Genomic DNA, 27,111 nt, shown 5'->3' with positions numbered 1-27,111 from the left:
TAGTTCCTCAGTTTGCCTCACAAGGCCCGAGTGCACCCCGCTTGCCAACAGCGCTCGGCAGACCGGATGGCCACTCATCCAAGTGCTAACCCAGCCCCACAGCGCTTAACTTCGGTGATCTGACGGGAACTGGTGTTACCACTGCGGCAAGGCCGTTGGCAGATGGTTCTTACCACACAGTAATTATTTACAGGCAATAAGTGTTGTGTTTACGAATTTGCTTGGAAACACCCACTGGTTTAGGAGGACGTAGGGAACACAAACATCCGGTTAGATATATGCATACATACATTTATATATACATCTAGATATATCTAAATAATATGGCAAATACATAGTCGAGCAGTGAGCTATTATTGGAGAAGTGAGATTCGGCGTTATTCAGGACAGCTTATATTATTACATATCGTCCTCTCCCCAAGTATAACTAGATGACAAAATGACCAAAATTTAAACCTACTTTGTTATTTGTTGCTTTCACATTTAACCTACTGATACCTGGGCACATGAACTGTTACGAGCAGCAAGGAAAGTGATTTCCCTTCACGACAAATTTCGTTTAGTGCCTGAAGACACACGTAGAATATCGGGAAAATAGTAGTAACTATATGAAACACTGTGACTGCTTGTTACAGGGTTGCGTCTTACCTCAGTCGAGAGGCCATAAGGGAAGAGAATGAGCAACGGAAACTGAAGACTTTACCGCCGTCGGCCTAAGACGCCACAGGCTGCAACGTCATCACCTGTCTTGTCATCATCTCATCGAATCTCCACTGCCGCACGGCTCGCTAGCCCTGAAGACAGCAGGAAAGTCGCAGGCGGATCGCCTTGTCAAGAAATCGCGCAGCGACGAAATGGCCGCTTTTCTAATCCGAGTTGTGGGTTCACTAGACTACTGCACAGAAGAACGGATGAGCGCGTCGTGCAAGAGCTGGAGACAATCAACTGCGTGTCTTCATTACTTACAGAATTTTTTCTGATGTAACAATAAAAAATTGTAATTCCTTACTTTGTGTATAAGTGAAAAATTATTTATTTTAAAATTTATGAAATTAAAATTTGTTCAGAAAGCAACTATCTTTAACTAAATCAACAATTAGAGAAAGTTACGATCCTACATGCTCGGAACGATATCTCTAACGTCGGTTATGAAAATTTTAGAAGATAACGTACGACCTGGATATGTAAAATGTGATAGCGCTAAAATCTTCATCATTTTCTAGTACTTAAGTCCAACCAAATATAAATCACTCGATAAAAGGAAAAAGGGCAACACGACTCAAGAGAGAAGTAAAATACGTAATCACTTTCCAACTTCCACTTCATCCATAATATACAGAGTTGAATCATCGTGGGTCAGAGCATTAATTAAACTCAGCATTAATATACACTGCAATGATTCACCCTTTTTTGGAGTACCAATATCTAATTATTTCCAAATCAACCTTAGCTTCAATCTGTTTATGCTTCATATTGTTGGCCCACAGTATGCTTTCAGCAGTGCCGCATTGTTAGCTGAAGCTTCATATTTAGGTACTTTCCAATTTAGTCACAATACGTTTAATGGTAGATGAGCTGCAAACAGCAGATGAACGATATTTCATTATAAATCGTTGGAAAGTTAGACAGTTCAAGTTTATAGTTGACTTTATAGTAGGCAGTGTTGTATAATTTTCGAAAAAAATATGACTGATGTATTCCGATTAAAATTACTTTGTGACTGACAGATGGTAGTGGTAGAAAGCGGCGTTGTCGGTTCTTTCGGAACATGCCAAAGCGCTCATGCGACAGATACTTGCACATACACCAGAAAATAGACAAGTACCCCACTAAGCGATTGTTCCCAACATCTTTGTAGGTAATGGTGGAGTAGCGATGGTGATGCCTTAAGATACCGGAATACAAGTTATAAGCGAATAAGAGCACTAAAAGCAACCTACAGTAACAAACATGTACAAAATAAGTAGTAATCTAAATAAGCGCAAAAAATGTGAGAGATGAACGAAATTGAATTCCTGGTGACACATTATACCATTAACGTATGCATGCCATTTAAATCTCAATCACTTTCACTATCATCTGTGCTGTTATTGGAACTGCTGTCAGAATTTACTGAAATAATCGTTGTACGCCGTCATTTACCACTACACATTCATTCTCCGATGCTTTCATTATTACTTACTTCGCGTATCTTACAATATTATGCCAATATGATGACAAACTTCGGTTTATAACCCTTTGTCAGTCTTTCGGCTTCTGCTAATTTGCGTGATTTTTACATTAAAAGCTCAGGTGCACAGTGAAACGACCGCAGAAAGCTATCTACATCCTAAAGAATTGTAAATTATCTATTCACGTGATTTACAAAACTCTTGTTGAGATGGTACTGCTCGTTAATACAACTGTCAGTCTGGATCCGTTACAGGTAGCATTAATAGAGAACATGGAGAAGAAGAGCCATATGTTTCGTCACGGATTCTTTTCGTAAGCCTGGGGACATTAAGGTGATGTTCAGTACAACTGCAGGGGCAGAGGCGACAAGAGATGTGTATGCAACACAGAAATGTTCATTGGTAAAATACCGAGGGGAGGACGTCGCATGACTTCAACACATAACTCTCCCCCATATTTTGGAGCAATGGTAAACATTTTAGGATGTGGAAGTGTAGAATAATTCGAACACAACATTCCACATAACACACGCCCAATTCTTTTTGGAAACAGAGTTCAGCTATTAGAAAGTAACCCAAACTAGGTACTGAGCGAAGGCTAATGATTAAACTCGAAATTGAATTCGACCTCCAGTTTCAACGCAGTTTCGAATTCTCTTCCGACCGATCAGCTAGTCACTTGTGTTTTCCTGTTTTAACGATGAACGTGACCATTTCTGCTCTACGTCTTCCAGATTATGTTATATTTGGGTGAGGTGTGACCTAACGGTTATAATGTTGCGACTCTGCCTGTAAACTGGGATTTCAAAAATAATTGTTCATGTACCTAGCTTTAAGGTTGTCTAGAGTGCCCGCTGAAGGGTACTAACTTTTACGTTTATGCCAACAGAAATCAAAGGAAAACGTTGTTTGTTCTTAACAAACAACAGTCTTTGAATGAGACTGTTTATCAAAATTCACCAAATTTATTGAATCTTCAAACACAATAATACAGTGTGAATTGCATGGAATTTAGCTGGTTACTAAGCAGCGCACTTACATTCAGTTTCCAATCATATTTCAACTTCACACAAAGTATTCATAGTCTGAACTTTCTTTAAATTATTCAGAGTCCAAAGCTAGCTATAACCCACTACTCTGAATGACTCTTAAAGACTCTTGGAAACATTTCAGAATTCCACACCTACCACAAATCCCACAGCCTAACAAACTGCAGATTTCTTCCAGTATGCTGGTAGTTTCACCACTCAACTCCGATCACTTCTACCTTACGCAAATCGTATCACAGCACTCGTTAGCTCGACCGCTCGCAGACCAGTCTAGCCAAACCCCGCCCTCACGAGCACTCTTGCACCCCTCTTTCGAGCCACAGTGATCGTTACTCACTGTCGTTGAAATTACATTTTCCTTCAACATTGAAAATTTTTTTAGTTTGCATTCTTGTCTTGCATGTTACATGATACGTGTATCCACCACGCATCTCAATGTATTTGTAAATTCTCTGTAATTATTATTTCAACCACGATCCTTAAAATACTGACGTCATTGTTTGCAGTTTAAAATTTACACGAAGAACTGTTGCTTAAGTGCCGCCTTGGGAGGTCGCAACAGCGATAGCATTTTCTTATGCGACTCAACGCTCAACTTTACGAATCGGACCATAGGGTGGGATACCTCAGTCGTCCTTAGATCTATGTTTCATGCTATGTCGAGTTTTTTTTAATCAGCACCTCCAATATTTTTTGATAAAATTTTTAATTTCTAAATAAATGTTAATTCCCGACTTTTAATACTAATCAGTATTCTACATTGAATTACGCTTCTTTTGAGCCGACACTCAGCTTTGGCACTTAATACAATAAAATTCATAAATTTTCTTAATTTGCAATAAATTATAGGGCATATGTACCACTCTGCAGCTGCTAAATGGTAGGGGCGATACAAAGTTTCCCTTAGAAGGCAAATTCGCCGTGAGGGTTGAAGACACCCGTTGAAGACACCCGTTTGCTAAAAAAAAAACACCACGTCCTGCTGCTTGAAAAAGTCCCTAACAGCCTGCTGCACATCCTCGTGCGACAGGAATCGTCGACCCTTCAAGGGCTTTTTTTGGGGACCAAAGGAGTGGTAGTCGCATGGGGAGAGGTCAGGACTACAGGGCATGTGTCCCAGAGAGTCCCACCTGAGGCTGGTGCCGCAGATGGGCTGGCGTCTTGGGCTCAGTCGCGGCCAGCACGGAACTCGTCGCACCACTCCACAGCGCTGGTTTTCGACAGATATGCTGCCCCGTACACATTCTCCAGTCTCCGGCGGCTCTGTACCGGAGTTTGTAAAACAGCACGATGGTCCCGTTGGATGCACGTGGTAATAAGGTCAGCATAGTTCACGGTGCCTGATTTAAAGCACGCCCGTCAGGAACCCACCAATGCGACTCTAATCCCTTGCCTACAAGTAGGTGTGCTTCACTTTCAACACAAAGTTTTGTTTCTTTTCTTTTTTTTTCAATGGCATATGTATGTTTCTTGCTATAGATATGGAGACTAGAGGTACGTTTAGTGACTGCAGACTTATTTTCACTGATCTAAACTTTATACGTTCTGAAATGCGTGGATTTAAATGGAGACAATCTGTGCCACAATTTCAGCTGCAATGCTCAGAGCAAGGGTTGTCTACAGCTGCTCCAGAACAATGCCGGCAACCCGCATTACGGCGTTCCAGCATTACGGCAGAAACTGTAACACCGTTTCCATTATTAAAGTCTAAGTACTCCAGAAGGTATAACATTTACCGCAGTGAAACAATTGTGCCATCATTTGACATACCTGTAGCTGTGAAACAATTCTGCCATCACTAGTTATACCTCTAGTTTTAACTTCAGTATAAAAAAACATTCACGTGCCATTCAAAAAAGAAATACAAGCTATTTTGAGTCGAAAGTAACGTTTGCTTATATTTATGGAGTGTGCATTCCTGTACATTGTTTCGGCCTCTGACATAGGTACATCCCTAGCCATTTGCATTTGCATCATTTCGGAAACCTATAAGGTGGCATAATCAGGTGGAACACTTTTTATACCCGCATCTAAGTCAGGCTATATAGTATACTGTATGTGCTCCAGCAACGCCCTCCAACGGCAAGTTTTTGATCGTCCCCTATAATTGCTCTACAAGGGCTTACTTGTTTAGTCTTCACGAGACCTTTAATTTAATACACGTATTTAATTCTTACACAGCTACGATACATCTTACATCTCTTGTTGGGTCTAGTGCCTCTCAGAGTCCGACAGGCTTAGTATGCTGTAGCCGAGCGCACGAACGGACCGCACTGCGTGCTTCTGGTGGAATTCGACCACCTCCTGACCAGGCATTTTGCCAAACAAGACTGTTGCCAAATCACTATGCAAAGACAGGTGGCGAATGCTGTCGTCCGCAGACCGAGCAACGAATCACAGCCCCGCTTCTGCCACAAGCTACCCCGCCCCTTTCTCTCAGCCTGGCGAGTGCGATAGCTTCCGAGATTTCGTTCGTTGCTCAAAGGGCCATGTTGTTACGATGAGCAGGGGCCTTGCTATGCCGTACGAGCTTACCCTTCCCTGTAGCCAAAGGAACCTCCGCTAATAACGTTGGAAGTACGTTTTAGAGGAAGCCTAGATGACAGAAGTCAAAGTAACACAGTAGTCAAATGACTATCATTCCACACCACACATTCACGAAGGAACGCTATTGTAAGTGTGTCTCCACAGTGACGTGCACGTTTTCTCCAGAGTTACTAGCGTTATTCATTCTTGCGTGTTATCTACTAGACGTTGGTTTGGTTTGCTTTGGTTTGTTTGGGGGGAAGAGACCAAACTGCGAGGTCATCGGTCTCATTGGATTAGTGAAGGACGGGGAAGGAAGTCGGCCTTGCCCTTTCAAAGGAACCATCCTGGCATTCACCTGGAGCGATTTAGGGAAATCACGGAAAAGCTAAATCAGGATGGCCGGACGCGGGATTGAACCGTCGTCCTCCCGAATGCGTGTCCAGTGTGCAAGATGTTGGTGTGCCTGAGCAATGGTGCTATGTGCTCACTGCTGTTACATCGTTTCATGTTTTCAGTGTTTTCTACTGGCTTAAGCCGTTATTAGGACGTAAAGTACTTTTTTCTGACACTTCCAAGTCAGCAATGGTGTATTTTCTGGTTGAAGAGCATGTACGACATGTGAAGTTGTCACAATATTTTTCACCGTGAAGATAATCAATTAACGAAACCGGTTGTGAATAAATGTACTCAAGAGAGTATGTTATGTACCATGTATGTTACTGTTACGTTCACGAGTGAAAGTGAAATCATCAGTCAAATGTGTTAATGGGATTACTCGATCATTTGCAACTAGCCAACGACAAAATTCCTATCGTCTGCATTCCTCTTTTTCTCGAGAGCACTGAATCCGCTGTAAATAAAAAGAATACATACGTTTCATATACAATTCCAACTCCACTCTTGTTTCTGAAATACCGATGTGTGGAGAAATCCAGTGTGTGTTTTTTTTTCCAGAACTGTGTTCTAGCAAGTGAATATCGTCTTGTACTTCTAGCACTATCAGATAAGATTTGAATGTGCGGTACTGCATCAGCCTCATGCAGCTAAGGAATTCCTGGAATGTTCAAAATCATGAAATGTTCAGTTTTTAATATTTTATATTTTAAAAAACTATAGACTTTCACCTTTCAACTGATTTATAATTTATGGAGGTCAGATAATTCCAACTATTTGTAAATTTTCTTGAAATATTTTCTGCATCGGCGTGACCCACAGTGGCGCTGTCAAACTGCTCTCAAATGTTGTACTAGTGAATGTACATGCTCATCATGTACATCTCAGTGATGTAAGAGAAAAAAAATGTTACAAAATAAGTGTTCTGGCTAACCTGTGACTGTCCTATATTATTACTCGCACGATTGTAGTGTGTTTCATGTTTATTTACTCTTCGTAGTCCTGAAAATATTTGAAACTATTCGTAGTGAATTTTGATCAATGAAGTCTCTTTTTTTATTAAAGGATAATCATGGGTAAACGTAAAGTGATTACAAATCCTCCGAAGGCTTTTAAGAAATGGAGAAAGTTCTTCGCAGAGGATGCCTGGTTCAGTTAGTGAAACGTATGAATGTTTTGTGCAAGAATCGTATGTGAATGAAATATCTGATACGTCGTTCTCAACGGAATTTTTGCAAAATCTGTTAGATTTATTTGTGCTTTGCGTACAGCTACTAAGCATGTTACTGCAGGTACAGTTTCCTTTGTCACGATGAATCTTCCACATCCCCCCCCCCCCCCCACACCAATTTTACGGAACTGTAATAGATTTACAAGGTCTAAAGTATAAGATGTCTGTATAGAGTTTATGAAGAAAGCTGTTGAAGCTTCAGTAATAGAAAACACTGGTCATAGAGAACTGACTGCAGCATTGAATGATACCTGGCATACATGGGGGCACACATCTCTTCATAGAGTAGTATCTGCCACCGGTATGAATATTGGGAAAGTTTTAGACGTAGCAGTAATATCTAAATATTCTAGGTGTCCGCAAAAAACTAAAGGTACTCATGAAAATAATTGCACAGCTAATTAAAGTTCGACGTTGTGTTTCGCGCGATAAAGTACGACATGTAAATTACATTGGTACCGGTGGTTCTAAAAGTTTCAAACACCTTCCAGAACTGAAGCCCTATAACGATGTTGTAGTGCAGAAATTTGAATGTATTAGACACGTTCAGAAACGAATGGCATCAAGACATCGGCGACTGAAAGCTTCGTACAAGAAACAGAAACTTAGTGATGGTGAAGGCATGGATAGTAAGGGGAGGCTAACTGGCGGCGTAATGGACAAAATATAGAACTATTACGGGATGGCTATTAGGCAAAACACACAAAGTCGATGAAATGAAGGACGCTGTTTGGACTCTTTTTTTCCCCTGCTTCTTCATCTGATGAATGTCCCAATCATTACTCGTCTCCCAGAGGAGAAAAAAGTTGGTGCAAGTACGAGGGTCACTCCAAAAGAAATGCACACTATTTCTGTAAGAATACAGTTTTCATTCTACATGTGTGAAAGTTTTACAGTGTGTAGATACATCCTTCCCACTTGTTTTCAAACTTAGTTCAACCTGTTCCCGTGAGTGGTGCCGTCACAGCATGTCTTCAAGGTGGCTGCTACACTTGACGTTCGTCAGAAGCAACGTGCTGTCATAGAATTCCTGAGCTGTCAAAACGAGACTGTGGGAAACATACACAAGAGGTTGAAAAAGGTGTATGGAGATGCTGCTGTCGATCGCAGTACAGTTAGTCGGTGGGCAAACATGTTATGTGACGAAAGCGGGCACGGCCAATATTGAGGATTGTCCTCGCAGCGGCAGGCCTCGTGCTGCACACACTCCAGACTATGTGCAGAGAGTTAACAAATTGGTGACTGCTGACAGACGCATCACAGTGAAAGAATTGTCACGCTACATTGCGATAGGGGAAGGAAGTGTTTGCAGATCACTGTAAGTGTTGGCGTTAGAAAAGATTTGTGCCACGTGGGTTCCCAGGATGTTGACAGTGGCTCACAAAGAAACAAGAAAAACGGTATGCAGCGAATCTTTGGAACATTACGAGAATGGTGGAGATTAATTTCTTGGAAGAATTGTGACATGATCAAACATGGCTCCATCATTTTTCACCAGAGACGAAGAGGCAATCAGTGGAGTGGCATCATGCAAATTCACCCAGCAAAAAAATTCAAAACCACACCTTCTGCTGGTAAAATTATGGCTACGGTGTTTTTCGATTTCGAAGGACTCTTGCTTGTGGACATCATGCCAAGTGGGACCACCATAAATTCTGATGCATATGTGACGACTCTGAAGAATCTTCAAGCTCGACTGAGTCGTGTTCGACCACATCGGCAAAAGCAGGATGTTTTGCTGTTGCACGACAATACACGGCCACATGTCAGTCAAAAAACCATGGAAACGATCAGAAAACTCGGATGGACAACTCTGAAACAGCCGCCTTACAGTCCTGACCTGGCTCCATGTGACTATCATCTATTTGGGAAACGGAAAGGCTCTCTACGTGGAACAAGATTTGAAGATGATGACTCACTTGTAGACGCTGCCAAACAGTGGCTCCAACAGGTTGGTCCAGAATTTTACAGTGCGGGTATACAGGCGTTGGTTCCAAGATGGCGTCAGGCAGTTGAGAGGGATGGAAATTATGTGGAGAAATGAAAATATTGTGCCTAAAGGATGTATCTACACACTGTAAAACTTTCAAACATGTAGAATCAGAGATGGATTAAAAAAAAAATAGTGTGCATTTCTTTTGGAGTGACCCTCGTACAAAAAGGGATTGCTAACTGGTGAAGTGTTCGCTCATAAACATAGTCTGTCTAGTGCGGTAGTGGAGGGGATAAAATCTATTTTCAGGAACTTACTAGATCCTGAAATGCTGAAAAAGTGTGTTCATGGAAAAACTCAAGATCCCAATGAAAATGTAAATAGTGTTATATGATCAAGAATCCTCAAGACCGTTCGAAAAGAAACACTTCACTTTGGTGTGTACGATGCTGTTGCTACTTTCAATGATGGCAACGTTGTAAGATGCGAAGTATTTGGAAATATGGGAATGAAGATTGGTTTCAACATGGTATGAACGATGCTTGCTGTAGAGACGGAACCTCTTCCTGCTGACAGGGCTGTGAAGAGCCTAGAAATACAAGACAGAGTAAACAGGAGGAGGACAAAGAGGAAGATGGAGGAGGAGTTTGCAGGAGATAAAGATAAACCTTCCTATGGACCTAGAAAGTACTAATAAGGTAATCCACGCTTTGTGGCTCTACTCCCAAAAGTTTTATTTTTTCATACAAATTACATGTTTCCTCAGGATCTACGAAACCAATTTGCTTCAAATTTTCAGGAAATGTTACACAGTCCCTTGAGCGTAACTGAAGAGTCTTTTTTTCAAAAAATCTCAGTATTGTTGAATTTGTAAACAAAATATACCAAGAAACTCAAACTTTTAAAAATCCCTGTATTAAGTTGTAGCCAATACTCCATTAAAACACCTGTAATTGTTTTTATTTTCTAGGTCAAGTACTAGCTGAGGATTCACGTAATTTACAGGCGCTTTTTTCGAAAGACAGGGGGTTCCGGAGTGCCTTAAGCGAAAAACCGAGTGAACACGACTCCATACGATACTGTAGTGCCCGCATTGTTAAGAACAACGATGCAATTTTGCTTCGAGCGAGCATGTGTGTCCCAAGGGACAGGTTGTGCGGGGACTACAGCCGTTATGAAATATATGAAATGTATTCGTAGTGGCGAATTCGGATGCCAGGCAGTGTCTTGTCTTCTTTGGGAATTACATAACGTGTATACGAGAAGATGTTGCGACGCAGGAACGACGACATATGGAAGTTTGGGTCTGGGCGTGAGTAGTGCACGGATACCAAAACCGGTTAAGGGGATCCTCTAGAGTAAAACGGGTCATCCGGATTCGAGCCACGGTCCGGCACAAATTTTCACTGTCGTCATTCCCTTGTACAGCTGATGGTTTTCCGTATTCCAACAGTGAATACATTTCATTTACTGTTGACTCTGGTATTCCGCGGTTAGAAGATTGTCTTTTGTATTCTCTCTATGGAGGCACGTCCAGACATGAAATCCTACGACCCAACATCATTGTAACAATAGGAGAAGGAGCTGATGAGGGAATGAATCGGACGGGGGCGACCAAAAATTTCATACACGCAACAGATCATGAATGCCGTTGGATGTAACACATACATGGAAATGAAAAGGAAGGCAGAAAGACGAGAGGAATGGCACTCTGATGCAACCCAATCTCTGGGTTGAACTCTAAAAAGAAGAAAGATTCTCCACAAACAGCAGCAGTGTCTCCATGATAAAATCCATTCATAAATACAGTGATGAGCCAAAACACAACCATCATTTGCTTAATTTGCATCGCATGGATTCAACAAGTCCTTGGTAGGGTACTGGGGATAAGCGACACCATATGACTACCCACAGTACACGCATTTCCCGTATATTGCGGACAATGGTTTGTATGCGCAAAACTGGCACCCAATAGCGCCAGATATAGAGTCAAATCAGACGAATCTACTGGCCATAACCTTAACATGTGTTCACTGTTATGTCCCTCAAACTGATGTAACACGATTCTGGCCTTGTGACCCAGGCAGTTATTGCTATATCTTGGATCATAGCACCCAGCTTAACACTAGTGCATAGCGGTGAAACACGCAACAAGTCACAAGGTTTACATCGGCAAACAGTACCACTGCAGTTCAGAGCAAAGGAATACAGGCGGCAGTGGTAGCGCTACAACAGGGCGCAATCAGCATGAACCTAGTCGCTTCTGCAAGCCGAAGTGCTCTAAAACAGGTCTCACCATAACCTGGCGCCTCATCAGTATTTAGGCCGACGCACGGCTACAGGGAGCCAGTTCTCCACGGACGAGTTCTCTAGACTGCGGCTGTTGCTCAGTCAGAAGCCCTATTTGAGTCAACCCGCAACCTGTCGTTCGGCGCCAGACTGATCACAGGAATCGTCTCCCCCTCTGTGACGTGGAGCAGCCACCTGCCATCTACGAACTACTTCGAATTTTAGCCTCTACAGCGTCCACCTCTTGGACCTAGTACTTTTTTACTCAAAAGAGTGTTCTTGTGTAACAAGACAATCCATTCCTTGCGAACCAATATACTGACTCAAGAAATTGGAATTTAGTTTTCCGTGGCTTGTGGTCCTATGGACTTATATTTCCTTTCACTTGAAAGACAGGCACTTCATATTGCGAACTGCTATTTGTGTTGTGTAAATTTGTTCTCAAGAAGGGGGACTGAAGTTTGTTATAATAAACATACCGTTTAATGTTTACCTGGGCTTTAGTTTCTCTGTGCCAGAACTGGCTTGGACCACTTCAGTTGTGATAGATGCCAGGTAGAATATTTTTCTTCACGTAGTTTCTCCTTTCCTGGGAGAACAACGTTCGTTTTTCCTTGCAGTGTATCTACTACGGACGTGACCAAGTCGTAATGCTTCTCCAACACAACCAAAGGACTCAAGAGTTGATCTTAGAGTAGATGGCTGCCATCACCACCACGACACCAGAAATCTCCAAAAGGTTTTCTCGTATCGACTCCTTGGGAAAGGGTCGCTACTCCAGCGTTACAGGCGTTTGACAAAAAGCTCAAGCGTGGGCAAACTATGTGACCAGCCTTGAAAACACTACATAATCCATCGTATATCAGGCGATGTCCAGCAACATACACTTTCCTTATCTATGCAGAAGCATAAGTTTCTCACCTACTGCAGCACCTCAGTCCTGATGTTGAATAACATGCTTCACCTATGAACGCTTAAAATTAATTCTGTTTGTTAGCTATTATTATTCAGAGGTGCACGTAGCACAAATCTACCACAACAACATTACCGTAAACAAAATGAGCAGTCGTATAGAGAGTGGAACGCCTGGTTGCAAGGCCTTTGTAGAGACTGTCGCACACCCAGAAATTACGTTCATGCAGTAACTGTTTTGTAACACATACATGCCAGCCTCTCTACTTTTGTAGGTCAAAGAGCACAGCCTGTGGGGAAAAATGGACACATGACAGAGATGTGCCACTCACCCAAGGACATGAACGTTGATGGTGCCCAACTGGACTCCTATGGATTCTCATTCAGATGACACTCAAAGCGTCTACGATCGTTTAAAGCTCTTACCTACAGAACCTTTCTTGAAAATATACCTCAGTGTTCTCACATCCATCAGTCAGCGTCACTGGCTTTGAGGTAACGTCTCTTTATTGCCTGCGGCGACGCTCAGACTTTTTAAGGTAGAAAACTATCCTTATGCTCTACGGAACAAGTTCACTTCAAACTGCAGTTCATGCAGGATGATAGAATTCAGACCTCGTTAAAAATAATCACTGGGCCACCCCAATGGTGATAATGGAATAACAAAATGGTTACTCAAGAATTTATGGAGACCTTTAGACAGCCATCAATGTCACGTCTGACGTTAACCCACACCTATTCATAAAGTGGAGGACATCATGGCGCGTTTTGCCAGAGGCAAAGTTTTCGCAAAAATACACCTATGGACGCAGCTTCCAGGTGCGATGAAACCTCCAGAAACATCGTGGCCATTAGTAGTAACCTAAATGGTTGACCACCCCATTCTACATTGCTGCCAGATTTACTCAAGATGGCAGATCCAAGACAGGGACCATAGATATGGCAACATCTCACTGACGTCATGGCAGGAAGTTAAGACTTTGGAGAGAAAATAGGTCAACTGGGCTACCTCCACTAACCTAACTCCACCCCCTCATCCCCCTTCCCCCTGCCACTGCCACCCCTCCCCACCCCATCTGGAAATTGGCAGAAAAAGGACTCAGGCTGTGATGGGCTCCCAGATAGGATGGACATAAGCTTTTATATTGTGTGCATTGCTTATTTAAACAGTTTCAGTTGTCATAGGCTGTAGCTGCATCCTGTGCATTCCTTGAGGTCCAGAGTCCAACAGAACTACTTCACAACATCACCACTAGAGGGTGCTGTTGGCTTTTGTGAGTAACGAGCATTTTGCTTTCATTTAAGTATACGGCTGAAAGAGTCAGCCTTCAGGAATTGTGAAAAGAACTCTGTCATCCAGAACCGTGTGCCACAAAGAGTGCAGATTCGCAACGAGATGGGGAAATTCACAGGCGTGTGTTGTGCTGAATGAGATCCAAGCGCTGTAGTGTGCAAGTGAAACAGACAGGAACCTACATCATACAGAAGGCCCGTAGAAGCTGTTTGTGGCCAGGGAAACGTGTTGCTGTTGTGGTCTTTAGTCCTGGGACTGGTTTGATGCAGCTCTCCATGCTAATCTATCCAGTGCAAGCTTCTTCATCTCCCAGTACTTACTGCAACTTACATCCTTCTGAATCTGCTTAGTGTATTCATCTCTTGGTCTCCCTCTACGATTTTTACCCTCCACGCTGCCCTCCAATGCTAAATTTGTGATCCCTTGATGCCTCAGAGCATGTCCTACCAATCGATCCCTTAGTCACGTTGTGCCACAAACTTCACTTCTCCCCAAGCCTATTCAATACTTCCTCATTAGTTACGTGATCGACCCACCTAATCTTCAACATTCTTCTGTAGCACCACATTTCAAAAGCTTCTATTCTCTTCTTGTCCAAACTATTTATTGTCCATCTTTCACTTCCATACATGGCTATACTCCATACAAATACTTTCAAAAATTACTTCCTGACACTTAAATCTATACTCGATGTTAACAAATTTCTCTTCTTCAGAAACGCTTTTCCTGCCATTGCCAGACTACATTTTATATCCTCTCTACTTCGACCATCATCAGTTATTTTGCTCCCTAAATAGCAAAACTCCTTTACTACTTTAAGTGTCTCATTTCCTAATCTAATTCCCTCAGCATCACCCGATTTAATTTGACTACATTCCATTATCCTCGTTTTGCTTTTGCTGATGTTCATCTTAAATCCTCCTTTCAAGACACTGTCCACTCCGTTCAACTGCTCTTCCAAGTCCTTTGCTGTCTCTGACAGAATTACAATGTCAGGGAGACGTAGCATTGTTAAATATGGCGGACATAAGATCGACCATAAAGAGAAACATTTATGAACATTATTTAATTCTTTAGTAATTCAGAGAATGAAGCCACAGTAATTTTAATCTGCCATCCTTAATAAATTTTCATGGTGATCCCAATAATCCTTGAATACTGATTATATCATACTGATTATATCTATAATAGTTATAATAGTAAAGTAAAATTAACAAGTTTTCTAACAAAGACCTGAATGCTAAAATCTGAACGCTTTGGTCGATCTTAACGATCGACATTTCGTACAGAGCGCATCATTAAAATGATAAACGTTGTAAATATCAAATCTCTAACTTTATTTGTTTAAAAGATACAGTAAATTTAAATTATCAGTATTTTCAGTTATGCATCAGATCATCATTTCCTCCACACATAACACATGTAACGATGACAGCATGGCACCTTATTGAATCATTAGGTAAAAGAATATTTCTTGCAAAGTTTAGTACATAATAGTTACTTTTGTACTTTATTTATCAGAAAGCACATTGATGCAAGGCTAGTGGCCGTAACATTCAGAGTTAAGAACGAAATTGTATTGGTTTTGTGTAAAAGCATTTGTCGTTTATTATGTAATGGATATTATTGTTACTTGATTTAGAACGTGACAGTGGTCAAGATTTGAATATTTAAATACGTTAAAATGTAAAACAATATAGAATAAGCTGTAGCTAATCAGATGGACGGGTTCAGGAAAGGAAACTGCACTAGTTTCCGACAATCTCCCCCCCCCCACCCCACCCCCCCTTGACGGTTGCGGCTCTGGAAATACGAAAATCTGTACCATTCTCATGACTGGACGTATTTTTCCACGTGTCGTTCCCCTCCTTTACGTTTATGGCAAATTTTTCGTCGTCAGATCCATACATTCCTTACGACAGGACAAAGACATTTTCTTTGCACATGTCGAAACATTGACACAGTACACATAGTTTATAAGCCACGTCTTATTTTTCTTGCGAGTTCTTAGGAAGAGAAAGATGTAATCGTCTTATAAGCGACCAGCTATTAAAAAAACAGAATCGCAAAGATTGTGTTACTGTCATCCTGCATAAAAAGTTGTCTTGTTTCTGCCGTCACACTCAAGTATCGCTAACGCTAACCAAGTTAAAAACTATACAAACGTAAAATCCAGGTGTGGTATTGCTTCTGAATAAAGTGGTCCTCAACACAAATACCGTGACATTGGATATAAATGATGTTTGCTGGGGTGTGTATTAGCAGACTGAAAATGGGGTTACACGTCGCCAGTTGTGTAATCTCGCAATAAAATCACCGAATTTAGAAAGCGATTCGGCTAAGGAACTTGGTATGGAGCCAGTACTTGCAACTGTCTGTTGTCGCCGCTAGATGTTTCTCGAGTATTTGTAATGCGTTACGATGGCAAGTGAGAGGTTCTGCGATACATCCACTGGGTTATAGGCAAGGGAGGATGATAGTGGATAGATAATGGTCACAGTATACTATACGACGAATCACTTTGAAAAATGCAATGCTAGATTGAAGCCGTAAGAAATATATAATGTCCTTTCACCAATACACTAGCTTTTCAGATCTATGGCATTACGCTTTTCGATAGAAATGCTGTCTGGGATTTGCAATCAAGTATTTCCATTCAACCACATACCTGCGGTGGATCCTATGGAGATGTCTTTTAATGATTACAGTCACTAGTTAATCATCTTTTTGGATCTCTCATTTCTCGAAATGAGTCACATTTTACAAACTTATCTGCTGCAGTAAAACTCCAACATGGTTTTTTGGACAGTCAGTGTGCATCTTGTAACTGTTCCTCAATCTCTGCCCTGATATCCCCGCAGCTATGTCCATGTGATCGTTTCAATGTAAGTCGGAACTGAGGAGAAGTCGGAGAGCTCTATGTCTACCGCCTTCTGCAACCTATGTAGAAACAAGGTGAGATGACTTAATGCGACAGCACCGTCATTTGACCACTCAGTGTAAATGGTAAAATATTGTCATTGCTCAGCCAATTTAGTACGATGTTTAAGGAAAGCGCCAAATCAAGCTTTCTCCTGCAACATGAGGTAGTAGTAGAAAAAGACAGCAAAAGCAGTTGTGGAATCTAAGAGAAGAACATGGAGTCTGCTAATGCCTTGGAATGCGTTTCCTAACTACACGCTGGTAGAGCTCTTCGTCCCTCTGGGAGGAGCATTCACATCTGTCATGCAAACGTTGCCTCCATTGTCGTCCTCTGTGCCATACACGAGAGGAAAAAAGCTATTAAATATAAAAGGGCATGTAACATTACCCAGTAGATATTACCGCAGCCTTGTCTTCTGATATACAGATCGAAAAAAATACCATCTGTGTGCTCGCATCCAGGATATGTGGCGATCCTATTAAATATATAGGTATTCATCCACTCAGCGATCGAATTCACCTGCACTGACCAGTGTACAGTTCCATCGCCTGTACCGAGGGAGAACCACATCCTACAGACTATTAGTCACAAGAGAGGGTCCATATTTTGTTGTTCCATACATTGTCTGTTCTTCTGTGGGTTTTTTTCTCACGACCTTGAGGTCTTTGTCAGGTTCTAAAGAGGGATTAACACGTTTCGATCCATTGGCTCAGACTGAAAGCTGGACATGACATGATGTAAATTAAGTTGCTGCTGCTCCCACATCACACACAGGACTATTGAGATAAGTGACAGAGGAGGTGTTTCTTATGACAAAAATGCACAAGGCATCACAACATATGCAAACTGGAAGAGTTTTGTGGCATTGTGGAGCTTTTCCAAACATCTGTCTGAAGATGATTGATGACCTTTACAATTAAACTCATCTTTCATTGTGATGGAGTAACAGATGGCTTGGTGCTCCGTTTCGATTGATTACTCATACTGTGGTCATGAATGTGGTCACTGTTTTGATACAAGCCATCCCCAGAAGGTGATGCCCATCCACCAAGACTTTTTCTCCATCTTGAACAAGTGATGTCAATCAATCAACATCTGGTAATCTACAGCATACCAGTCGATGATTGGGATCAAAAAGACACCATCGATGTATTGTAACAAGCATTACAGTTTATAGTGTGATAAATTTTAGCAATTTTACCAGTTTTTTGTCATAATTATAATTCTTACCAGTGACACAGTAGCATGTTTCCCAGTCTCTGTATCATTGCTAAACCAAACCTCCTCTGCTTTGAGAGTATCATATACGAGATTGCGGATGTAGATATATGACTGTGTAGTATATCCATTCATAGTCAATTCTCGAATTATATATATATATATATATATATATATATATATATATATATATATATATATATGGAGGAATAGCAGATAACGATCCATATACTTCTAGTACTTCAGTCATAGTGCATAATTTACGATTATGATTGCCTATCTTTCCCTATTCAGATGGGAGTCATAGAGAATTTTTGCATTCTTAGGATAAAGTTAGAGACAAAGATCTCCTTGCATTGTCTTTGACCAACCTTCCATGCAACACTCACCAATTTAATCTGCATCTGACCAAAAGTAAACCGCTACATTCCACGTCTCATGAAGGACCAGAGCAAACCGAGTACATAACTACTGTTCTGCGCCCATCTTATACATGGCACCTATCCAAGTGCACAAGATTTCTCCACATGAGCGCATTTCGAGGAATTTAGCACTTCGTTATCGGTTTCCTGTAGATATGATAGTGCTGAGATGATGCAACAGATGTTTAAGAAGAAAAAACCTGTGCTTTTTAGTATGATGAAACTCCAAACAGGCGTAGTTTGAAGCATTATATGTAAATCAACTGTGCTATCAATACTAAAGCACTTTTGTGGTGTCTGTGGTCAGAACCAAGAAGGTATTGGTAAAAGAGAAATGATCATAGAACATAAACACATGCATGCACTCTAATGAAAGACATAAATGTCCAACATTTGACATACATTCACTCTACAAGTTTTCTTTGCCACTGATTATGGTGGTAGACTTTAATAAGATAACACTACTTCCTTAAAACTAGAGTCTTTGTGATACATGCACAATACAGTTTTCCACATCCGATCAAAGTTCAGAAATTATGCTATGTTCTCGTAAGTCCTATATAATATGATCATTAGTAACAGAGAATACCTCTTATAAGGAAACAGACAAATATGTAGCAGCGGTGCTCGACATGTTAACTTACATGTAGTGCTACAATTAACTCTGTAAATAGGACATCTGTCAAGGAGATGTATACTTGGGTATTGCAGTATTTAACAAACACCTGTCACTAACTTAGAATCACCGTAGTTATGAAACTAAAGAATCACTTTTATGCCCGAATTGCGGCAGGGGAACGGAGTATATCACATAAATCTTCGTTCATCTACAGGAGAGTGCCAAAACAGGATGGAGTCAATGGATTGAGACATGTTATTGGCAGTCACTGCACTGCTTGGATAAGTTACACGACAAGGAATAATGTATCAAACAACAACAACAAAATAGGGACCCTCTCTTGCGATTAATAGTCTGTCGGATGTGGTTCTCCCACGGTACAGGGGAGGGAATTTTACACTGTTCTGTGTGGGCGAATTCGATCACTTAGTGGAAGACCACCTGTATTTTTAATAGGATCGCCACATATCCTCGATGCCAGCACACAGACGGTATTTTTTTGATCTGTATTTCGGAAGAGAGGGCTGCGGTAATATCTTATCAAGTTCTCTACTGGATAATGTTACCGGCCCTTTTATAGTTCATAGCTATTTTCCTATGGTGGATGGGACGGAATACGATAGTGGTGACAATATTTGCATGAGAGACGTGAATGCTCCCTGAGGGACGAAGAGCTTGGAAACGCATTGCATGGCATCAGCAGAATCCTTGTTCTTCTCCTAGTGCCTGTAACTACTTTTTCCACTACTGCCTCATGTTGCACGAGACAGCTTGATTTGGCGCTGGCCTTAATCGTCATACACAGTTGGCTGAGCTATGACAACATGCTACAATTTACACTGAGTGGTGGAAACACAGTCCTGTTGCATTAACTCGTCTCACCCTGTTTCTACACAGGTTGCAGATGGCGGTAGATATAGAGCTCTCCGACTTCTCCTCAATTCCGACTTACATTGGAACGATCACATGGACATAGCTGCGGGGATATCAGGGCAAATATTGAGGAACAGTACAAATGCACAGGGACTGTCCACAAAACCATGTTGGAGTTTTACTGCAACAGATAAGTTTGAAAAATATGACTCATTTCGAGATATGAGAGAGCCACAAAGATGATTCACTAGTGACTGTAATCATTAAAAGACATCTCCATAGGACCCAACGCACATATGTGGTTGAATGGAAAGACTTGATTCCAAATCACAGACGGCATTTCTACCGAAAAGTATAACGCTATAGATCTGAAAAGCTGGGGTATTGGTCATAAGATTTTGTATATGTCTTACAGCTTCAATCTAGCATTGCATTTTTCAAAGTGATTCGTCGTATAGTATACTGTGACCATTCTCTATCCACTATCATACTCCTTTGCCTATAACCCAATGGATGTATCGCAGAACCTCTCACTTGGCATCGTGATGTAATGCATTACAAATACTGGAGAAACATCTAGCGGCGACAACAGGCAGTTGCCAGTACTGGCTCCATACCAAGTTCCTTAGCCGAATCGGTTTCTAAATTCGGTGATTTTATTGCGAGATTACGCCACTGGCGGCGTGTAACCCCACTTTCAGTGTGTTAATATACACCCTAGTGAACAACATTTATATCCAATGTCGCGATATTTGTGTGGAGGACCACTTTATTCAGAAACTGTAGCATGCCTGGATTTAACGCTTGTATAGTTTTTAACTTGGTTATCGTTAGCACTAATTGTGTGCGCCAGCAGAAACAAGACCACTTTTTATGCGGTAACATAGTCATTGCGATCGTGTTTTTTTTTTTTTTTTTTTTTTTTAGTAGCTGGTCACTTATAAGACGATTACATCTATCTCTCCCTAAGACGCTCTGGTGCCACTCGCATGAAAAATAAATGAGAAATTTTCATCAATTGGAGATTTTCGCTCTACATTGTTTGGTACTACCAGCATTTAGTTATTGGCGAAGTATTATACTTAGTAGGGGATGTGTGTTAGATTAGTTGCAATCAGCAGGCTTATAAAATATATGTACTGCAGTCACTGTTCTGACATGTGGAAAAGCTTCGTCTTGTTGTAATGAATGTATGGATTTGTCATCAAAACTCTGCGATAAATGTAAACCAGACAGTGTGATTAAATGAAGTACCAATAATTTTGCACTAAACTTGCTATGTAGTTTATGATTGTCCGCAGGAAGCATCCCAGAGCATGACATGAGGAAGAGGCAATCATTCATTTGTGTTTGTTTGTGTGCGCAGAAGTGCACTTTATTGTTCACAGATATTTAAAACGACATCCATGACAAAGCCAAGAGCCATGAGATCGCACGATCTTTTGATGCCCAACGATAGGAGTACTTTGAATACAGTTGTAGTTAGACTCGTATAAACATCCTGCTGGCCAGTAGTTTAACAAATAGTTTAACAAGTAGTATATGCAATTATTAACATTGAGATTTGATAAGGATTATAATGCTACTGTTATATCCACAAGTAATTAACATGTATTTTTCATAGGTATACATGTGCCAACATATATTTAAAAATTACAATACATAGGTTGAGAAATGTTCTTTTATAACTAACATTGATTTACACATGAAATTTTTATCAAAATAATAATAGCAAATAAGAGGGCATCTTATGACCTCACTCGTGAATGCATTTAAAAAACATTAAATATCGTAACAAAGAAATGTCAATGGTTTTGGATTATGTATTGCATAGTATTTGCTGTAAATCGGAAACTAATTGTGGATGTTAGTGGGCACAAGGGTGACAAAAAAGTAACTTTTCAGAGACACACTGGAAACAACAACATGATGTACAGATGAAATGGGAGGCTAACGGAACGCAGATGTATTGAGATTTGTGTTTAATACTTGACTGTAAATTATTATGGACTCTCAAAGAGCTGTAAGACTCTTCCTTTTAGCTTGTATTAGAGTCCGCCTATGCTTTCTGCTAACCGAGCGACCACTGTCCAGCTGCTGCATCTGCGATTTGCCGACATCCGGCCTTCGTTCAGCCCTGAGCCCCGATGTCCGCCGCTATGGTCGCAGGTTCGAATCCTGCCTCTGGCATGGATGTGTGTGATGTCCTTAGGTTAGTTAGGTTGAAGTAGTTCTAAGTTCTAGGGGAATGCTGACCACAGATGTTAAGTCCCATAGCGCTCAGAGCTATTTGAATCATTTTGAACCGATGCCCGCTGGCGTGCAGCCGTATGTCAAATTCATGTTACCTCTTGCCAGCACTTGGCGGCCGATTAGTTCTACTAAATGCGGCTAACCTTACAGCGCAGAGTTCAAACTTCGATGGGATGCATGTATTTTACTTCACAAAATGAATATCCCCGACATTCAAGAAATGTTCAAAACAAACTATTAATTTGCATCATCAATATCGAATGGAAAATGGAGTGATCTCAAAGGTCCGTACCACCAAGACCGAAGATGAACTCCCCGGGAGTTACAAATCCCCGCAGGACGTTCAGCTAGGTATTCCCTCTTTAAAAAATACATATGAGATCATATAACTGAACACAGAAATTGAGAGATTTATGCCAAATAAATTTACAAACGACGGAGCTGACCCTCCTTGGTACACAGGGTTATAACACTGTTGCAGAAACAACGAAACAAACAGGCCAAATTTAAACAGACGCAAAATCCTCAAGATTGGCGATCTTTTATAGACGCTCGAAATTTAGCACGGACTTCAATTCGAGATGCGTATAACAGTTTCCACAACGAAACTTTGTCTCTAAACACGGCAGAAAATCCAATGCGATTCTGGTCGTATGTGAAGTATGTTAGCGGCCAGAAACAATCAATGCCTTATCTGCGAGATAGCAATGGAGATACTATTGAAGACAGTGCTACCAAAGCAGAGTTACTAAACACAGCCTTCCGAAATGCCTCCACAAAAGAAGACGACGTAAATATTCCATAATTCGAATCGAGAACAGCTGCCAACATGAGTAACGTACAAGTAAATATCTTCGGAGAAGTAAAGCAACTTAAACCACTTAATAAAAGCAAGTCTTATGGTCCAGACTGTATACCAAATAGGTTCCTCTCGGTTTATCCTGATGCATGAGCTCCATACTTAATACTCATATACAACCATTAGCTCGACGAAAGATCAGTATCCAAATACTGGAAAGTTGCACAGGTCACACAAGTATTCAAGAAAAGTAGGAGTAATCCACTAAATTACAGGCCTATATCGCTAACGTCGATATGCTGCAGGATTTTAGAATATAACGAACGTAATGAATTACCTCGAAGAAAACGGTCTATTGACACACAGTCAGCATGGGTTTACAAAACATCGTTCTTGTGAAACACAACTAGCTCTTTATTCACATGACGTGATGAGTGCTATTGACAAGGGATTTCAGATCGATTCCGTATTTCTGGATTTACGGAAGGCTTTTGACACTGTACCACACAAGCGGCTCGCAGTGAAAATGCGTGCTTATGGAATATCGTCTCAGTTATGTGACTGGATTTGTGATTTCCTGTCAGAGAGGCCACAGTTCGTTGTAATTGATGGAAAGTCATCGAGTAAATCAGAAGTGATTTCTGGCGTTCCCCAAGGTAGTGTTATAGGCCCTTTGCTGTTCCTTATCTATATAAACGATTTGGGAGACAATCTAAGCAGCCGTCTTCGGTTGTTTCCAGATGACGCTGTCGTTTATCGACTTATAAAGTCATCAGAAGATCAAAACAAACTGCAAAACGATTTAGAAGTAATATCGAAATGGTGCGAAAATTGGCAGTTGACCCTAAATAACAAAAATTGTGAGGTCATCCACATGAGTGCTAAAAGGAACTTGTTAAACTTCAGTTACACCATAAATCAGTGTAATCTAAAAGCCGTCAATTCAACTGAATATCTAGGAATTACAATTACGAACAATTTAAATTGTAAGGAACACATAGAAAATGTTGTGGGGAACGCTAACAAAAGACTGTGTTTCATTGCCAGGACACTTAGAAAAAGTAACAGACCTACTAAGGAGACTGCCTATACTACGCTTGTCCGTCCTCTTTTAGAATACTGTTGCGTGGTGTGGGATCCTTACTAGATAGGACAGAGTGAGTACATCGAAAAACTTCAAAGAAAGACAGCACGTTTTGTATTATCACGAAATATGGGACGGAGTGTCACAGAAATGATACAGGATTTGGGTTGGATATCATTAAAAGAAAGGTGTTTTTCCTTGAGACGGAATCTTCTCACGAAATTACAATCACCAACTTTCTTCTCCGAATGCAAAATATTTTGTTGACGACGACTTACGTAGGGAGGAATGATCACAAAGATAAAATAAGGGAAATCAGAGCTCGTGAGCAATGATATAGGTGTTCTTTCTTCCCACGCGCTATACGAGATTGGAATAACAGAGAATTGTGAAGGTGGTTCGATGAACCCTCTGCTAGGCACTTAAATGTGATTTGCAGAGTATCCATGTAGATGTAGATGAACTGATGGATTCTGATGGCTTGCAACGGAATGCGAAAGAGTCTGTCGTAGAGCTTATCGTGAAACCGGCTGTCCTCCCAGGCGTAGCTGCAGATAGTGCGGTAGTATGTTTTATAAGCATGAATAAAATAAAACAAACACCCACAGGCTGAACTTCCCGTTGGCTCGTGGTCGTATGAATTGCAATGTCAAATACTTTTCAGGAGGAGTAGTTTGCTCTAAAGGAGCATGATTTTTATACGCATAAAACGAATTAACCAAAAGCAAATTCTTTTGACCAGCTATTGCCCTAACGCAGCGCTCATACCATAGTTGTAGTTTTCTTACTCCCATTTTCACACTCTTGCTTGCTGTGACGTATATATTCCCTCGTGTCCTTCCAAGATCATGAACACGACAAAGAATCGTAGGGGGACAGAGTACCTTCACCTTCTCATAGCACAGTATATAACTCTCCACCCAATTTACCATCCAGATTAACAGTAGACGTAATTCTATATGAATGCTCCAAGGCATTTATGTTCGTTGATTTTGATACAACTCTCCTCGTACCTCGAATTTCAAGGATTTCTTTCATATGCCTTTCCTCTTCAAATCCCGATTGGTCGGACTAGGAAACAAATTCCTTACTGAACGATGGGATAAGTTTGTTTATCATATGCACAAATTTTCGGGCAGATTCCACAGTTTGCTGTGCATCATCAAGCTGACGCTTCGTTTGAAGTTTCCTTATCTTACGTCTTCCAATTCTGTAGCGCTGTTTGAAGTTATGCTACCACACATTGCTTCCTTCGAAAACACTGTAATCTACGTCGCTCGCAATTTGATGTGCTACCGCAGAAAGTCACTGTCGTACACATGCTGTACAGTCTATCGAGCATCCTTGAAACGCGCACACATGAGTCCTTGTGCCAAGTGTGCCTTGTCCTCCCTTGAATATCCGTAGTTCTTCTTGTGCACTGTACTGTCATACTGTTGTGGGCTTATTCGATATCTCTCCATCTCTTTATTATTACATCACAGGTGATCTTCTATTTACGTAATTATGTTTAGTACCCGCTCCTTGGACAACGATTGTCCTTTACTACGTCTCACTTGATGCGGGATGGGATTTGTGACTCCCTGCCTAACAAGGATGAAGTACATGGCTGGACACCTGTTTCGCTGTCACTTTCACTTGTTAATCACGTATCACTGTACTCCTCACGTACATTGTCCATACAGTCAAGCTTATTGGACAGCACACATTCCACTGACTCGTCTCTAAGGAAAGCTAATATTTCATCTGCTACTTCTTTCTCGCTTGCGAAATTCCTTTCTGACAAAATGTCAACTTCGGCCGATGTTCCTATAGATATGAGGCAACGTACACTTTGTTTATAGTTACTACTGCTTTGCTTTGTATCAACATCGCTAGCACTGCAGAATTATTGTGAACTACTCGTCGACTAGGCAGTTAAACTACGCTCCTCATGCTGTGCTCAGCATTGAACATCTCAAGTCCCATCCACGGATGCCTTTAGCAGCCAAATATCCTGGATGCATAGTAGACAGTATGTAGGGCGTCAAATACCATACATATCACTGGCCTTTCGCGAAATCGCAATCAAAGTGTTCCTTCGTAGTGTCGAACAGTGATGAAAATGTTCCCGAATTATATTATTAACCACTGTTAACGGGACATTGAACATGAAATTCGTTGAAATTTGAAAATTTCTGTTTTCTACTCCATAACAGTCTTTGGACTTTCCTGAACGTTTTGGTATATAATACATTAAAATCAGATAGTTGTGAGACCTTCAAATAATATTTTGAATGTTGACGTGTGACTGTCAAATTTCGCGGCTACACATATACTGCCACAGTTGAGCAGTCATACCTTGGAAACTACACAGTCTAGAAGGCTTGAATTGCTTTGTTTTGTACCTAGTGCTACGTCTCTGAAGTTGGCATTACGAATAAACTCATCAGTCCTTTCTTTCTGATACTAGTTTTCGTGGAGTTAGTGTGATCATCATCTATTTTTGTAGTGAGGTAATTTCTATTGCTTTTTGTACTTAAATAAAATGACTAAGAGTAAAAGTAAGTTCAAGAAACGCAAATTTGCGGGTAACAGATTTGTGAGACCTGCATTTTCTTCTGAAGTACTTGAAAACATGTGTGCTAGCAGTCAAGGAAACCACGATAATGTTTCTGAAGTGACCACGCCCCCTAGTGCATCCAAAAGGAAAGTAATTTTAGAAACTGGTGACAGTGGTAAAAGTAACGATATTATGGACAACGTCATTGATGATCTACAAATCCTTGCACAAGTTCTTTCTGAAACTGTCTCTTGCTGTTTTTGCGGGTATAGATGTTGTGTCTAAACTAATCATTAAATGTCAGAAGTGCAAAAACGAAAAAGGATTTCATATTTCATCAGAGTGTTCATGAAATGCCTTTGCCAGGAGGACAGAGCGGGTTAGTTTGTGGAAAGGGGCCACAATGAGTTCGTGTCAGTTGCACTCAACATACATACTTTATTTATCAACACACAATATTACAACAAGGACGCAAAACACTCAAAACTTTAATCGACCTTCTTTGATTAACTTTAGATCGGCTGAAAGCCGCATTCAAAATCCAAGACACAAGGCTTAAGCAAAATTGAAATACGAG

At 40.9% G+C, this 27,111-nt stretch overlaps 1 protein-coding gene and 1 pseudogene across 5 annotated transcripts in view; one reads left to right on the top strand and one right to left on the bottom strand.

The window, feature by feature from the left end:
* Positions 1-27,111, top strand: part of LOC126271856 (proton-coupled folate transporter-like) — a 247,947-nt gene that overhangs the window by 182,106 nt on the left and 38,730 nt on the right. The gene's annotated exons all lie outside the window — the stretch shown is intronic.
* LOC126290328 (5S ribosomal RNA) lies at positions 43-160 on the bottom strand (annotated as a pseudogene).

This window comes from Schistocerca gregaria, chromosome 1 (genome assembly GCF_023897955.1).
Source record: "Schistocerca gregaria isolate iqSchGreg1 chromosome 1, iqSchGreg1.2, whole genome shotgun sequence".
NCBI classification, from domain to species: Eukaryota; Metazoa; Arthropoda; class Insecta; order Orthoptera; family Acrididae; genus Schistocerca; species Schistocerca gregaria.
This window is presented reverse-complemented; position numbering and strand designations above follow the sequence as displayed.